Here is an 18,556-nt window from a genome sequence, read left to right on the forward strand (position 1 = left end):
TCATTATTAGTAACTTATATGGTATTATATAAGTATGTATTTGTATATTTACATACATATGTATAATATAATGTATTTGGATATATGTGTATGTGTGTTGGTTTGAGCTCATTATTTGACTAGAAAATACCCATTAACTGAGTACTTATTATGTACCAGACACTGGATACAAAGATTAATAAGGTGCAATATAATCTCTCTCTTCAAGAAACTAGAAAATCAAACAAATAAAAAAGCAATTATGATATTGCATGGGAAGTACTGTTTCAGAGTTATGCATGCAATATAGATATACTGGGCAACATTCAAGGATGAATTTTACAATGGAGGAGCAAATTCAATAGAATTATGTAGCTATCAGCAGATCGTACTCCATAATTAGGGCGGAAATACACTACTCGATTTCCTTCTTTTGTCTTGGATTCCTGATACACATAGAGTTCTTTTGTGGTTTTAGTTTTAGTTTTTTGTTTTGTTATTAAGTTTTATTTCTAACAGCACACATTATATTCCAATTTAGTTTCATGCTTATATCTTTGTTTCTGGTATAGAGAAAAGCATATAGTATAATCTCAATAAATATATATTTTATAAAGCTTTAATGAATGGACAGATCACATTTTTGGTAATGATGGTGTAGGGAACACGTTTGCAGAGGGGTTTTGGTCTAAATGTATTCAATTTAATTGAAACTTCTAGCACAATTTGTTACATTCAACAAGATCTTTTATCAATACATGGGCTGACCTCCACTTAAAAATAGGAAGTGTTGCATGGCTTTGCAATAACAAGCCTTGAGAAGTAAGCTTATCTTACTCTTTTTTCTTTCATGTTGGCATTCATAATTCTATATAACACACTTATAGCGGCAACCACAGTAGATGCTCCAAATGGGGTCAATCCCATTCACACACTGACAGGCAAATTGTTCAGATAATTTTGGCTATAATTATTGGGTATATTGACACCTGAAATTTTGATAAAAATTGGAAAACTTGGTATGTTTTAATTAATTTTTTTGCTAACAAAGGAATTATTATTGTTTTAAAATGTATTCTATTTTGAATCTTTATTAAGAATGTTTAAGTCAAAAGGAGGAAGAGAGAAATGGTAGAAAAAGCACTTTATAAGGATTTTAATATATATTTTGGAACTAAAAATTACTGGCCTTAGCTATCAGGTAGCTGTTGAGCCCCATTCTACTTGTGTGCGATTGTGTATGAGTATGTCGGGGACCATAATACAATAAAAAATAAACTGAAATGAGTACATGATAATCTAGCAGAACTTGAACACAATTTGAATGGAATAAATAATATAAAGATCTTCAGTGATTTTATGGTGTCATCTGGGATGGGGTAGGAAGGATTCTGGGAAGAGATCAGGCTAATTCTGACTGCTTCAATCCTTAACCAAATGTCCAGAGTTTAATAACAATTTTCAAAATACGAGAATAAGACGTCATATTTTGCCTGTCATGGCTCCACTTGAAAACCTCAATTTGATGTGTAGCATTGGAGAAACATTGCTGGGGAAACAAGAAGTGTTCTAGTAACCAGCATTAATAAAATGAATAAGACAGAATGGACATGTGCAGGCAGTCTTGGGGGCCTGTGAATACACCAAGCTAGAAGAGAAGACACTTTTTGGCGAGATGAGAAAGTATGTCTATAGAACTTGCAATAGAGCCTCTAGGAAGACACCAATAGTGATATTTACCCAACATCACTTTTAATTCTTTTTTTTAAGCTTGCTGGTAGTTTTTTCTTTCTTTTTTTAATTGAAGTACAGTTGATTTACAATATTGTGTTAGTTTCAGGTATACAGCAAAGTGATTCAATTATACACATTTTTTCAGATGATTTTCCATTATAGGTTATTCCAAGATATTGAATACAGTTCCCTGTGCTATACAGTAAATCCTTGCTGCTTATCCATTTTATACAAACCACTTTTAATTCTTTTAATTTTCTCCTTTCTCCTAAGAAGAGGTAAATAAAAGGCATTTGGCAATTGTTTTGTTTTGTTTTAAAGTAACAGCGATCTTGTTAGACCGCAAGTTTGACAGTGTGGGCTTGTATGTCAGGTTCTATGAGTTCAGCTTTGTTCTTTCTACATGGGAATAATTCAGGGACTTCCCTGGTGGCACAGTGGTTAAGAATCCACCTGCCAATGCAGGGGACACTGGTTCGAGCCCTGGTCTGGGAAGATCACACAACTAAGCCTGTGTGCCACAACTACCGAACCTGTGCTCTAGAGACTACAAGCCGCAACTACTGAGCCCACGTACCACAACTACTGAAGCCTGCATGCCTAGAGCCCATGCTCCACAGCAGGAGAAGCCACCGCAATGAGAAGCCCACGCGATGCAAGGAAGAGTAGCCCCAGCTCACTGCAGCTAGAGAAAGCCCGTGCACAGCAATGGAGACCCAAGGCAGCCAAAAATAAATTAATTAATTAATTTTTAAAAATAAATGGGAATAATTCAAAGAAACTCCTCGAAGTAAAACTCAAAGTGAAGCCAACTTCCCAAAGTACCAAGAAATATTATTCAGATAAAACAAAACTGTAACATTTGGTACAACTTACTTTGCCCAACTTCTTGAACCATATTAGTTTTATTAGTATTAAAAATTATAGTTGTGTCAATTCTGCAGCTGATAGTGGTTTGGTCCAAACCAGAGTCAGTGGCAGCTGCAAAAATAAGGAAACATCTTGTCTGTTGCCACAAGAGGATTAGAGTGTAACTCATAGCAAGCCTGCTCTATGCAGACTCCCTCAGGTTTATCATGTAAAAATCAAAGTCACATGTCTCTACATGAGCCATGTTAGCTGAAAAACTTCCAGCCTAACAAGCTGAGAAATGTAACCACAAAAACCATGAGGCTTTCTACATTTAAAGGACAAATGAGTGAGGCATTTTTTTTCTTACCAGACTGTTTCTACTATAGAAGCCTGTCCTATTCCTGCAGCTCTTAATTGCCTCCTCACCCCTCATCAAAGATTCCCCAAGGAGACACTGGTTAGGGACATACTTCCAACAATACAGACCTCTCTTCCAAAAGCAGTGCATTCTGCTCTTCTTCGGCCTCTGCTGCTAATTCATAACCCCAAACTAGTGTTTTTCAAATTGTTTTGAACCCATAATCGAAGCAAGAAATTCATGTTCATCCAGATCCTGTATATACATATATAAAACTAAAGCAAAAGCTTCATGTAAAAATATTTACCCTTACTGTGTATAATGAACTTTGATAATTTCTATTTTATTCTGTTTAATTTTGGTATGGTTGCTGCAGACCACCAAATTGACTTCATTACACACAAATATGTCATGACCCCCAGTTTATAAAGCACTGCCAAAGTTCAGTACATTTCATGTCCAGCTGTGCATAAAAATCACCTGGGGAGTCTTCTCAAAACAATAAGCCAGGGCTGGGGAAGGGGGAATGGAGAATGACACCACTAAAGGAAGGCAGACAATTTCTGCCAAGTATTTGCTGTGTGACCTTGGATAAGTTACTTAACCTCTCTGAGTTTCAGTGTCTTCACCTGTCAAATGATGATAATAATAGAACCTTTCATACAGAGTTGTCGTGTGCATGAAATGTCATAACACAGCAAAACACTGCTTTAAGTATGAAACGTGGTAAGAAGGCATTAATATTCTTAACAATCTTGCAACCATACTATTTCTCTGGTTGGGTTCCATTACTGATGTATAATGGGGATTTTTCACAATATGTTGTAATTTGCCTTAAACACTGTGCCTTTGCTTGCATCAGAAGTGGATTAAAACTCAGTCACCTCGTTAATACCTTGCCTGGCTACTAAATTGGAGGTACCTAAATAAGGTAGTTACAAGATGACTAAATCCTAACCTGACTTTGGCCCCCACTAAAGGTATTAATGAGGTGACCAGTTTTTAACCTGTTCTTGGCTTCATGTATATGGGTTCAAAGCAGGTGAGAACCTGTTTTTAAAAGGCTATTAAAACATCAAATCATGAGCCTAGTTTGGCTTTTTTTTTTTTTTGAACATGAATGAAAGACATAAAGGGAAGAACCAGACAGTTAATTAGAAACCTCTAATCTTAATCTTTTACATGGTCTTACACCAGTTTTTCTGAAGAGCTATAGTAGATTGCAATTCACATTGTTTAAGTAAATATTTCCAGTAATTTATATCAATTTAACACAATAATATCCTAAATCCATAGGTCCTAAATTGAGCCAAGTAGCAAGTATTTATTGAAAAACTAACACTGACCACACTGAATGAAGTACTATGAGGATACTAAGAAAATGTAAAAGGTATTCTCTTCCCTCAAAGTGCTTACAGTCTGTTTGAGAGAAACTCTTTTAAAAGATAGTACAGTTGACCCTTGAACAGCACGGATCTGAACTGCGAGGATCCACTTATACGCAGATTTTTTTCAATAGTAAATACGACAGTACTGCAGGATCTGCGGTTGGGTGAATCCGCGAATGTGGAATCGCGGATACGGGAGAGCAGAATGTAAAGTTATACATGGATTTTAGGATCTGTGCTCCTAATCCCAGTGTTGTCCAGGGGTCAACTGTCTATTAATAGAAATTTGAGGCATAGTAAGGCCAACAGATCAGGGGATGATTGCCACTGAAAAGATAGTTTGTTACTCCCAGTGCTCACACAGAAGAGTCATGCAAGGTCATGGGGGCCACATGGGGAAGAATCGGTGATGAGGCAGGAAGAGGGGAAACTGTGGGTGAGAGGCCTTATTGTGGTTCCTGTGGGAAGGAACAGGGAGGCTTAGGATTAGCTAGTTTGGATAATTTTAGGATATTTAAGACACAGGAGCTGTCACTAGTTGTCTGGTACCCGGCCCAGTGTTGATTAGAGCAGGTGGATAGTGGCCTGAGTGTGAGAAACTGATAAAGGAAGTGGTTGGGGTGTGGACCCTGGATTGGTTGGTTTGCATTTGAAAAGCACTCTTGCAGGTGTGTTCTTTACCATCCGTAGGAATTGGCTAAACCTGGGAGAGGCAGTCCCTCCAGGGTCAGCAAGGCCCCAGATGTCAAAGCATCGGAATACAGAAAATAAAAGACATGCTTAATACAGAAATAACTCAAAACTTGGTAAGTATTAACAACACAGCGTACCATTAATACGTGTATAATACACTAAAAGAATTGAGAGAAATGGCTCTCAGACTTGGCAATATGCTGGAATCTCCTGGGGAATTACCAAAGTACTGCTTTTGAGACCCCATCCCGGATTGTGACTTTAATTTGTCTAGGGTGCAGCTGCACATCAGGATTTTTAATGTGTAACCTAGGTTAAAAAGCACTGATTTAGAGCAAGAGTGAACAGGACAAGAGGAGACAGTCATATTTGGACCATTAATATCCTAAAGCTGGCCAGTTTATGCCTCATCTTCTGCAGTAGAGAGGAGGGAAAAGAGGATAGGAAAATTATAATGTTGTAGAGAATAATGGATCTAACATGTATTAAGTAACTGCTACGTGTCAAGTCCATTTTAGGTACTTCAAAGACAATATCGAATTTTCTCCCTAGAACGATAAGAGAAAATATAATATAAAATTCCTTAATTTTACTGAAACTGAAATTCAGAAACAGTAAATGATATGTCTACAATCCACAGCTAATATGTTGATAAAATACGTGCATCTTCTCTTCCAAATTATAATCTAGTTATTTCCAAATTATAAAATAGTTATTTTTTGGGCTTCCCTGGTGGCGCAGTGGTTGAGAATCTGCCTGCCAATGCAGGGGACACGGGTTCGAGCCCTGGTCTGGGAAGATCCCACATGCCGCGGAGCAACTGGGCCCGTGAGCCACAATTACTGAGTCTGCGCGTCTGGAGCCTGTGCTCCGCAACAAGAGAGGCCGTGATAGTGAAGAGGCCCGCGCACCGCGATGAAGAGTGGCCCTCACTTGCCGCAACTGGAGAAGGCCCTCGCACAGAAACGAAGACCCAACACAGCCATAAATAAATAAATAAATAATAAAATAAAAATTAAAAAAAAAAAAAAGTTATTTTTTAAAGAGGAAATAATATTTTCTCCCCAAGTAACCGATACTTTTCCTATCTAATAACCCAAACATAAAATGTTTTCTTTATATCCAACTTTAAATACTTCTTGCCTTGACCAAATACAAATTGGTTTTATTGCAAAGAAATCTGTGAACCCTGACATAGTTGATATTTAGAAACTTTTTCTGTCTAGCATCTTAATTTCTGTTAGGCTTCTGTACCATTCCCATCTCATTTGGTTATGGCTAGACTGGGAATGACAGTAGTGAGGGTCGTAGGACTGGGGGTTATTCAACCTTGGTACTCCAATATTTTATCTATAATGATTGGTCTAAGGGATGGTCACATGAACTAAGCTGAGCCAATCAGAGTGCTTCCACTGACATTCCAAATGTAGGTGCTGGAGAGAGAGTGCATCTATTCCTTGTGGATTGTAGGCTATAAGCATCGAGACCTGAGCTTCCTTGAGATTCTGACTACAGGTATGAGAGAATTAGGCCAACGGGAAGAGAGATGAAAAAACAAATAGATGTTTAGATAGATCCAAGAGATGGATAAGCTTCTATTATTGTTTTAGCTTCTGGATTTAATCAGGCTTAAATGCAAACATCTCCATCCACGGACTTAGTATTTGTACGAGCAAATAAATTTCCCTTTTACTTAAGACGTTTTGAATTGGATTTCTGTCACTTGCAACTGTCACTTACACAATCAGATGTCTCAAAAAAATACACATTAATTGGGACACAGTCCTGTTCAATTTAATGAATGTATACTCAAGAAGAGTTTGAACTAGGATGTGCGTTCCTTCTCATGTAGACAACTATTGCCTTGCAGTGTGCAGGTTCTCCAGATTAAAGTGTAAAATAAGACTGTACTACAAGTTCAAAATCTATGATATAATGGCCCATTACAGACAAAGACTAAGATCCCAGTGACAAACCAGTCAGTCAATCAAAATCAGTTACTAATCATCTGCTGTGTGTCCAAAAATGTGAAATGTACTAGGAGGGTCCAAAGGTGTACAGGGAGGGTCCAAAGATAAAAAGAACACATTACTACTCTCAGGAAGCTCACTGCTTGTGGAGAAAATATGGACCCAAAATAACCAGTGCTATAAGGTAATCAATACATGGTAAGTTGCCAACTGAGCAGTATGAAAATATTTTAGGGCTACATATGTTCAAAGGAATGAGAAATAGCTGTTGGATGGAAGTGGTCAGGAACACTTTTCTGTTTTTTTTTTTTTTAAAGGAAGTATAACTTGACCAGTGCCTTGAAGAATGGGAAGATTTAACAGAGAGATTACCTTTGCCGACAAAGAGAAAATCCCACATAACATACTTGGGTATATCAAGAGTCCAGTAGCAGACCAAAGGAAGTAGAATTTAATGCAGCAGAAAATCATCTCTTTACCTCTACTCCCATAGTATTGTTTCTTGGTTATTAGTCTTTAAAATGAAGAAAACAGATTTATTAAAAACATAAGTCACATACTAATTCAGACAGTCATGATTCTTGCCCGATAGGGGTTTTAATTTATTTAGAAATTTCAGAAAATAAACAAGTCTTTGTTTTGATTAATAGCTATAGGACAGAGCACCTATCTCAGATTAAGGAAAGTTAAAGTAAAATTCTTGGAAAAAGTAGCATCTAAACTAAAACTTTAGTAAAGTCTGAGTAGAAGTTAGCAAAGATTCTGAAATGAGAAAAAGCATACATGGTGAATCAAAACGTCAAAATGGTAATAGTGAGGTACCTGAAAGTGTACAAAGGGCAACAAATGAACTTAAACTCTATGGAGGAAAAAAAGTGCCATTCAGCAGCTGTGCTCCAAGAGTGTGGGCCTCTGGGGCTCCCTGAGACATTTTCAGAGAGTCCATGAAGTCACATAATTTTTGCAATAATACTGGTACATTATTTGCCTGTAAAAGCTCATTTTCTCATAAGTGTACAGTGAAGTTTTCCACTGTACATTTGGGAAATCTACATAAAAGAATGAACCAATGTGTTCCAAATAACAAATCATGATGTTACAAAAATTATGCATAAAAATACATTCAAGGTATAGACAGGCCAATGTAACAGACTACAAAAAAGTTCATGAATATGGTTTCAGATTCAATATGACAATTAATCTTTAAGAAACAACCACTTTTTGAAGTTTGATGTAGTATAAAAGAAGGATATTCACAATGATCTAAAATAGCCATCAAAATGCTTCTCCTTTTTCCAACTGTGTGAGAGCAGATTTTCTTCATATACTGCAACCAAACTCACAGATCACAATGGATTTAATAAAGATGCAGATATGATAATTCCACTCTATTAACCCAGACCTTTAAAAGATGTTCAAAAATGTAAAACAATTGTACTCACATAACTACAGTTGATCTTTGAACAATGTAGAGGTTAATCCTCTGTATAATTTATAGTCGGCCCTCCATATCTATAGTTCCTCCGCATCCGTGGATTCAACCAACCAGACTGTGTAGTACTTTAGTATTTACTATTGAAAAATATCTGTGTATAAGTGGACCTGTGCAGTTCAAACCATCATTGTTCAAGGGGCAACTGTAATTTTGGGGGGAATAGTGTTATTCTGCATAAGAAAATGTTTTTTACTGTTATTTTAAAAATAAGTTAATAAATATTTTATTTTTTCTGTTTTAATTTCTAGTATAAGATATATAGACAGATAGAAGCCACATAAGCTCTTTAGGGTTCTTAATAATTTTTAAGAGTGTAAAGGGGTTCTGAGACCAAAAGTTTGAGAATGGTGGCCACAGAGTGTATCATGGGGATTCTGTTTCATATCTTTTTGAGATCTCTTCTTTTCTTGATCCTGTGTGTTTGATGAACATTCAGTAAGCTCTCTCAATAAAAGTTGAGTCACTTCTTTCCTTTCATTTGGTCACTGTTTCCAACTGCCCATTGTTGTAAGCCTGAATGAATAAATGGATCTTGCTTTCACATCACTACTGCCTCTTTTTGTCCTGAATCCTCATTTCCCATTGATAATGTGTCAGAAGTAATAGCTGCTATTACGACAATTGGACAACTGAAGAGAATCGTGTAAGGATCGATGAGCAACATGATCAAATTCACAAATGTGTCTGCTTCTCGGCAAAGCTCTCTGTCTTGATGAAAAACTTGAAATTGACTGGGGAGACAGTGTTGCTTCCCTGTGGTTTGGAGTGTTTTACATTATAAGAGGCAAAACTTTAAGAACATAAAAACATTAGAATATTTGAAGGCAGCAAAAGTTATGACTTCTTCTCCAACTCTGAACCAAATACTCGTGGAAAAGATTATGATGACTAATCCTTTATCTTCAGAAGAAAAAAAATTCTGATTTCTTCCTTTGCTTTGAAGTTTCTGATTATTTCTTGCTGTTTGCACCACATTTTGATCTTTGGATAAAAATGCTGTCCCCGGGCTCCTTTTCTGCTGAGGTCCACCAGAAAAATCTGAAGATTTTTACCAGGATTTTATATTTAACACTTGGTGGCTAAAAGATTTCAGGAAAAATGTAAGCATCCACTCAGATGCAAAGCTCTATGGCCCTCTGCAGGAAGGCGGTCTGGACACGGAACAGAGTGGTGTGGGGGCAAGAAGTGACAGCTACATCAGGAACTCAGAGAAGGCTCTGCCTCTCACCTTTCTCCTGGCCTGAAGCATTGCTGTTCTTCCAGGCTCCAGCCTCCTTCTTGTGGGCTGGTTCAAGTGAGGCATTAGGTTGGCATTGCCTTGAAAAGGGAACAGGCTTCTCCTTGGAACTGAGTTGAGACCATTCCATTGTTTTCAGTTACAAATTTCGGCAATTTTGACTCCATGTTATCAGTCAGAGGACATCTTTTCAAGTCAAAATCTAGCATGTGCCTAGTTTTGATTTGAAAGAAGTCTTTCTCATTCTTTTTGAATAATTAGCATTATTTTTCAATGTTTGCTCATTTCAGGTTGAATTAAAATCAAGTTCAGTAGAAAAGGATTTTTATGTTTGTTCTTATTTGAATTTGCTAGTCAAAATCCCTTTAAAGTGATGTGCATAGTAATCTTCCAAAAATTATCTTTTCCTGCTTGCTTTTATTTATAAAAATGATATGTCGTAGCAATGTTATATATTATTTTTACATTTTTTCAATCCTTTTAAAAATGCATTAAGGATTATTAAAGTCAATCCTTCAGCAACTGAAAGTTATGTACAATTATATATGAAATACATGAGTGCCCTCTCTTGTCCACTTAAAAGTAAAGCAGTTTTAGTCATCAAAGGATTTTCTCTCTTTAGTGTCAGCAAACCAAATCAGCCATCTCTAATAATATAAGTTATTTGTCTTCCTTCTTTGAGAATTTGATGTATAAATATATGATATAGTTCATTGAGAGGAATTTATTAGAGGATAATGAATTTTAAAGTGAACACAGCTTTTCTTACAAGTTAGAATGATAGTCTTTATAACACATTGATACCAGCTTTAATCTATCTTTTTTTAAATCTCAGAGGGTACATTGAATTCAAGTAAACCTAACTTTTAAGATGAGATTCATTTTCATTTTGACTGAAACTATTGCATTGTAAGCAAGTTCTAATTTCCCAGAGAGTTAAATCTGTAAATAATACTGGTCTGGTTTTCACTTTTCTTAAACAACTGAAGGGAAAGCAACACAAATATACCTATTGTTTGGAGCCAATAATTCCTCATCTTGCTGCTCAGTGTTGGAGCTGCACAAACAGACATACTATAGCGCTATGAATTGTAAAGAACATTCACTTACCGTTTCTATAGCCCTACTATTTTCCTCAAGACGTATTGAACCAGGCAAAATGTACATAAGTCTTTGTGCTTGATCTGAAAGACCAAATTGGAGTAGAGATTTCAGGATAGAAAGATCTTAGATCAGAAGAAATTCAATGCTACGCTCAATGAGGATAATAAGGAATGCTCTGGTTAAGTGTCAGGAGTCTTAGGCCATTTCAATTGCAGCTCCTGAGTAAGAAAGCATTGGGCTCTGTATAGTTGCCTCCTAGAATCTCAAATGAGATAGTCTTCACCATAAATCCATCACATCCTGTGTAAAACATTTCCTGAAGGCAGGAAGGGAAGTTGTATTTATGAGAGGGATTTTTGCAAGAGCAGCACAGGTTTCTAAGTCTAAGAATCTAGACCCTCAGCTCTCATCATGCACTCCACCAGGATTTTACAATCTTGTCAAGTGTGCTGATTGCCATATGAGGTACCTTAGTGCTACTGCCACTGCAAACCTTGTAGTGACTTCCACCAGGTGGTAGATATACTGCTAAAGGATTGGGTTGGTCCACGCTGAGTCTAGGAAGAGAGTCCCTCAATAGGTGGCTGAAGCTCTTTGCAGAGTCTAGGATGACATGTTCAAGGATGATCTAATGTCCATTTCCTTCTCCATATGCTGTGAATGATGCTGTCTGAATACTTTCCATATCCCAGTTTGATACGGATAGAGTAGGATAATTCAATAGTTAGCTTAGAAATCCCAATAGGAGATTAAAGACAGAAAGGGAATTTTAAGAGAGTTTGGGACAGTTGTAAGCTAACGACCACTCAAGAAAAGAATCCAGTAACCAAGCAACAATCTACATATGTACTTAAAGTACAAAACAATAGATATGGGGTCTGAATCTTGTTACATGAAGTAAGGGAGTTACTGGTCCTTAAAGAGTAGCATTTCTGCATGTAGCCAAGACAAGAATATAGACAAAAGGGGAAAGAAACTAGGTGAAAGGGACATTGTACTGAAACCTGAGATGATTACCATATTTTCGTATATGTTACCACCCTTCTGCTAATATACATATGATTTCAATAGCACCATGATAGTCCCGGTTAGACCATATAGGGTCAAAGGAGGAACTAATGATGTAAGCCTTGACGTCTACCCAAGAATGAGGAAGAAGGTGGTCTTCTCCCCTCCTCACTTTTTCTTTGATCATAAAAATGTAGCCCTCTCTGTTCCCAGGGCTGCTGTGCTCCCTTGCTGGACCGCTTGTATCTTCACAAGCATCCTATTCTAATAAACTCACTCTTTGCCTGCCACCTTGCCTCACACTGAATTCTTTCTGCGACAAGACAAAAGAACCTGAGCTTTAGTAAGTCCTGAGACCAGGTGGGTGGTTTCAATTAAAAGACAGTGGGTTTGAGTCTCCTCCTAAGTCAGGGACTGTGGGTGCAAGTCCCAATCTGTGGTGCAGCTGGCTTCTTGTCCCATCCAGGAAGGAGTGCAGTTCCAATTTCACTAAAGAAGGTCTGAGAACTAGATCACTGGTCACCAGAATTGAATCTGATGTTGTGCCTTTATCAGGAAAATCCATTCAGTAACTAGGGATATCTTCACAACTACCCTAAAAAACAGAACCTGTTAAACCATCACTATTTTACCCAAAGTGGTTAAGTAACTTCATCCATGGTAGTGGCTAAATTTACTAGATGGAACTGGAATTTGAACCCAGAAGCCCAGCTCTAGAGTCTATGCTATACATTATTATAGCCCTTCTCACCAGACAAAATCTTACCTATTTTTCAAGGCTCTATTCATAAGCTACATCCTTTCAGAAGCTTTCTTGTTTCTCTTAGATGATCATAATTTCTTCTGAACTTCCATAACACTATCTTTAATCTTTCTCTAATGTCAACTTGCTACTGGTGGTTTTATTATTTATCTATTTAAGTTTTTTCTCTCTAAACTGTAAGGTCATCAGGGTAGTAGCCCTATATAATTCATTTTTGTAGGAAAAGGCACTTACAAATTTGCTGGTAATTCAAGAAACAGTTATATAACATTTTATATAAAGTTGTTGGATTTATAACCTCTCAACAATGTATTCATTTACTCTCCCAATATTTATTGAGATCCAAATGATACGGCAGGCTTATCTCTAGGGGCTACAGTGATAAATAAGCCAAACTGCAGACAAATTTTTAAGATATAACTAATGGATTAAATGCAATAAGATTTCTAGTCACAAGTCTTCAATTAATGCACAACCTTACTATTAACGATCAGGTATTAATAGAAAAGTAAATTGCTGATCAACTTTACACAATAATTGACAGAATAACTCAGAGACTGTCTACTGTATGTGAGGAGCTTTCTGGGGAGCATTTTAGTATAAAAGCTAGAGGCAGGAATTATAGACAGAAAAAGGCAGCATATCATTTATACAACAGCAAGGAGCCAACAGTGCAAAGAATATAAAATTTTCTGATGTTTGAATATGGGTAGCCACTCGGAATTAGTTTCAGATGATTTTGCAAAAAAATGGCAGAAAGAGCACAGACCCTTGGAGTTTTTAACAAGAAAAAATGAACCAGGATCCAGCACTGTTTCATTCATCAAATATCCTCTCCATGGGTTCAACTTGCCTGGGAAAGGTGAAACTTATTTAACATCATTACTTTCTGGGTTAATTTTTTTCCTTAAGAACTCTCTTTAAGGTGCTGTCCAGACCTGACCTTGTTTATCAGATAAAATTAAACCAAATAGCCTTAAGTTGTTTTGACCACTGATGAATGAGATTTGGAAAATGGCAGTCTGGAGTCCGTGAAAAATTGCAGTCATGTTGATTGAGATTGCGTGTGGTACACTACTTTGATTTCTTCTATTTGGCCCATCTCAACAGATAACTTCTAGCAAATTCAAATTTGCAAAACAAATAAAATAATCTGACAGTTTGTAAGGGTGGGAAAGGATGTTGGCTCATTTCCCTAAAGACTTATCTCATAGAAAGGCCGTATATTATATGAAAAAGATATATAATTCAACATTTCTCTGCCAGAAAAGGCAGCCAAAATTTTTATATTGTTCCAGAAAGAAAACGATCTTTCTGCAATTTCCATTTACTCCTTCCTTACCCAGACTTGACTCTTTGGGAGATGGAGATGGTATTGCAACATTTTCAGGAAGTGAGCTTTAAAGTACAAGGAGGTTTCATTGCACAAGACCCCAGCCTCCCCCCTTTTTCTCAGTTGAAATCTATTGTGGTCTTTAGCTTCTCTGCTCTCAGTTTTGGCTTCCTGGTTACCTATATCATCTGTTTCTCTGCCTTGTCTGACCCTTCACCACGACACTGTGGTATTCATTGCAGTAACATGTGGGCCAGAATGAGCTCACACTGATTACCACAGAGCGTGTAATGCCATAGGAATTTTATTATAATTGAGCAATAGTTCTTATACACCTATATAAAAAATTTATCTGGAAAGCAAATTACAGTAGAGTATTTCTCCAAGGCTCTTAATAACATTATCTGTTTTTAGGAATTCTCTCTCCATGTTCGTGCTCTAAACTAATTAGCTCAATAGACTTGACAAGAAAAAGAATGAAAGAGGCAGAGCTGTTTAAGTTATTTTTAGTCCAAAGCTGGGTTTATTATTAGTACTGTGTCCCTATTGTGCCACCCTAGAGCATCCAAAATAATTGGAGTAGAATAGATAGGAAACTAAACTGAACGCCAATCATCTGCTAAATACATGTTTTGCCATCATTTTACCCTACCCCAACCCTCTTTATATATTCAGGTATAGGTAGAGTAAGCATTTAGTTCTCCTATTCAGTAGCTAACTGTGGATTGTTTTCTCGTTTGTTTCATCCTAGATAGAAGGCAGAAAAGGATGGCTATTCGGGTAGGTCTCAGGGTGGAGAGTAATAAAAAAGGAATTAATATTTATTTGTTCCTAATGAGATAATAAAATGTTCTTTACACATATGCTCTTATTCAATGCTCATAACTAAGCCATGAGTTGCTTAAAATTGCCTTTTATAAATGAGCAACTGAGTCTTCAAGATGATAATGTATCTCAATATACTGTTAATAATTTTTACCTGTTTAAATACTATGATTCCAAGCAGAGATTTATGCAATAGAAACTGTTTCTTTCTTCCCTCTACCCTCTCCTCAAATCACTCCCCTGAACACATACACAAAAATACACAGACTTAGAAAATTGTATACCTATACCACCAGGCTCAGGAAAGCCTATCATTCTAAACTGGAAATGCAGTTACTCATCTCAGTTAGTAACCCTTAATAGATAGTTTAGCCATCAATGTGATTAACTAAGGAACCACCCTAAATGGTATTTCTTCACCCACTAAGGCTAGGTGTTGTCCTATTTTTCTCACAGTTCCACTTAGCCATCCCTACCCCTCTCACACCACCCATTCTAGAATGAGTTGTCATGGCCATGTTTGATGATTTTCCTATGGATTCTAATAATAAGTCAATTAGAGCTGGCCTGGTCTTGTGGAAATGACTTAGGTATAACTCCCTCCACATAGTATGAGCCCAGTTGATGACGCTGAGAACACTTGCTTTCTTTTCTTTGTTCATTTTGTTATTTCGCCTGCAATCCAATGAACTCTTTCTTTCCTAATTAGTTGTCTGCTCCGCAGCTAATCAGCTTTGTCTCCTGCAAACTAAATAGATCAAACAACTCTAGATCTTAGGAGACAACAAAGTTAAATCGTTTGAGGAGAGGTTAAAAATAGCTCAAACTGAATCTCTAGTGGGGTTTGGGGAAAACTAAAATATGTTAATTTTTCTTTCCAATTGGCTGGCTGGGTTCATTCTTTGTTTCTAGCATGGCAGCAAAGTGCATTATTATTATTTTTTTATCAATAGCATGGCAGTGTCTAGATAAAGCAGGGCAATACTAGTCAGGCTTTTCCACTCCTGGATGAAGACGAGCAAAATCGTATGTTTTGTCAGTATGGATTTTTCTCCACCAAGATAGTCCCCAGCTTGGTTCTTCATAAATGTTATAAAACTTCACATTAAACAGCCTGTGTGTGTGGGTACAGAGCCCAGAAGCACCTGACAGCTAATGAATAAACATATACATTATTTCTAGCGAGGCTTTTTTAAGGGGATGAGGGAGCCTGAATACTTTTGGCAAAAAGACCCATTTATTTTGTTTAAAAAACACATACGCTCACATGGAAACGCAAGTAAACCTGCAGAGTGTCACTCCAATTCTTGAGTTTATATATAGGTAAATCTCTAACAATTTTGCCCGAAGGATGTTAAAGGGACTCAGCCCCATTGAATTCAGAGAAAATGTTCCCGCTGCATTTCCAGCTCCAAGCCCACAGTCAAGAGCCTGGTGTCACTTGTCCATCTCAGGCACTCTCCAGAGCACTTATCTCTTTTTCAGAACGCAAGGACTTCTGAATACAAAGTTCAAAGCTCTTTCCAAAGCACAGCCAGTTTAGCCCTTATTTGGAGAGAGAAATAATGTTAAAAAAAAATCTAACAGATACAGCAGGTATACCCAATATAGAGTTTGGAGTTAAATTTTCATTCCTTCTGTGTGTGTGTGTGTGTGTGTGTGTGTGTGTGTATCCTTATTTTGTACCTGTGGGCTTACATTGTTTTACTGCTGTATGAAACATACACATGCCTAGATTAAAGAGTTTACCTTCTTTCAGCATCATAGTGAAATGAAGGATTACTTACTACTTTTTGTCTCATTAATAATGAATTTATTATCCATCTTTCCATAATTTATCTGGGAGCTATAAGGCCACTGATAGCTAAGGATATTAGTACAGAAAGCTACCTACTCTAAACGTACAGCACAAAGTTTATTCATTCAAATAGTGTATATGAACTAATAAAACTAGAAGGGCAAGTGGGTATAAAAGTTCATATATATGTATATATGGAATTTTCAGAAACAAAGCCTACTCCTAACCACACCATAATGCCTCCTGGTTTACCAAAGTAAGAGGGACCACTTTGGTAACTACTCCTTCTATGGAAGGCTGAAACTTGCATCACCCACCAAACACAAGGCAGCATTTGAGAGCTGACTTCCCGTAACAAAGTGGACATGCTCAGAAGGAAGTCCAGGGCATTCATTCATGGTTGCTGACTGTTCCGTGGACAATGTCCTAGGCTCATCTTTGCATCATCACCTTGGCGCTGGACCTGTGATTAACAACGAGTCAGCCTGAGACTGTGAGCCTCTTGATGAGCTCTGTGCTTTAGAACAAAGCCATCATTCTAAGGAGTCGCTTAGTGTGTTAGAATGAACTGAAAGAAGGCAGAAAGTAAAGGCAGAGAGATACAGGCACTCTGCTGGAAAGTGGGGTCATTAAAAATAATGAGCAGTCTTTCACTTCCTTCTTTTTATTAACTTTCTGCAAAGGACAACCCGACACTTTATTTTTCAGCACAGTCTCTACTTTTACTAATATCCGTTAGCAGATGGCTAAAAAGTTTTCCACACAAAAAAATTATACCCCATAATATTTAGAAACACCCTGGAGAACACTCAGGGTCTTTTCCTTTCCCTTTTTTACTTTGTACATTTTAAAACTGGCTTTTCTAATAACTGCCTCTAAGCTAAACAAAAGTGTGCCATCCATCCTCACCTCTAAAATATCCAAAGGCAGCACTTTAGGGGAATGTTGAAAGCACAAAGCAAGAACAAAGAAAAAGACTTTAAATGCTCATCCTAAAGGACGATTCATTCCAAATTTCTCCCTCCAATTGCCCCTGCAGTACTAATTCATGTCTAGGAATCTCTAGGAATGGTTTCAATGCTTAATTATGGTACAGTTTTGCATTCAGAATTCTGATAGGAGAAGAGAAGTTTGAACTAACTGGATGGTTGGTCAAAGGCCAGAATTTTAGTCTTGAAGAGATTTCTAGGATGAATTATGAAATTTACTGCTCTGAGTTGGTATTTTGTTCCCTTGGAGACCTGCTGCCTTAGTGCCAAATAACAGAACTGAACTCTAATCTTTTTCCCTTGTAGTTAATAACTTAAGCCAAACTTTTGATCAAAGGGAAGGAAGCACAGAGCTAAGAACTAAGGAAATTATTGGCTTGACCAGAAGTCTCTGTGACCTGTGGATCCAAGTGACCCAGGCTTCTATTAATCAGAGAACAAGAGAGGAAGTAGTGTTTGAGCACCTATTATATATCAGGCACCTGTCAGGTACTTTATTTACAGTATTTCATTTAGTCCTCACATAAACCCCATTTTTATCCATGGCATTTTTATCCATGAGTGATATATAGAAAGTTAGGATCCATTGTTTCATCACTTCATTCAACAAATATTTCTTGCACAATAACTTTGTTCCAGGCACTGTGTTAGATGCTGGGGATACAATAATAAACTAGACAGACACAGTGCTTGCCTTCACAGAGCTCCATGTTTAGCAGAGATGATAGATGTTGCATAAGTATTTACAAGCCTGATGAGCATTAGAGAAGAGGCAACAGGTGCTTAAGCATGTATAGAAAATAGGGAGATCATTTATTCAACCATTCAACACATGATTACTGGGCTCTCACAAGATACACTAACTCTGAAATCTACAGCAAACTTGGGAAACCAAGCAGTGGTTCCCAAACTTAGCTTGGGAAACCAAGTAGTGCTCTTATGGAAATGTTCTATATCTGTGTTAATACATGGACATGTGGCTATTGAACTCTGTGTAACAGAAGAACTGAATTTTTAAATTTCATTTAAT

This window comes from Balaenoptera ricei, chromosome 10 (assembly GCF_028023285.1).
Source record: "Balaenoptera ricei isolate mBalRic1 chromosome 10, mBalRic1.hap2, whole genome shotgun sequence".
In the NCBI taxonomy this organism is placed as follows: Eukaryota; Metazoa; Chordata; class Mammalia; order Artiodactyla; family Balaenopteridae; genus Balaenoptera; species Balaenoptera ricei.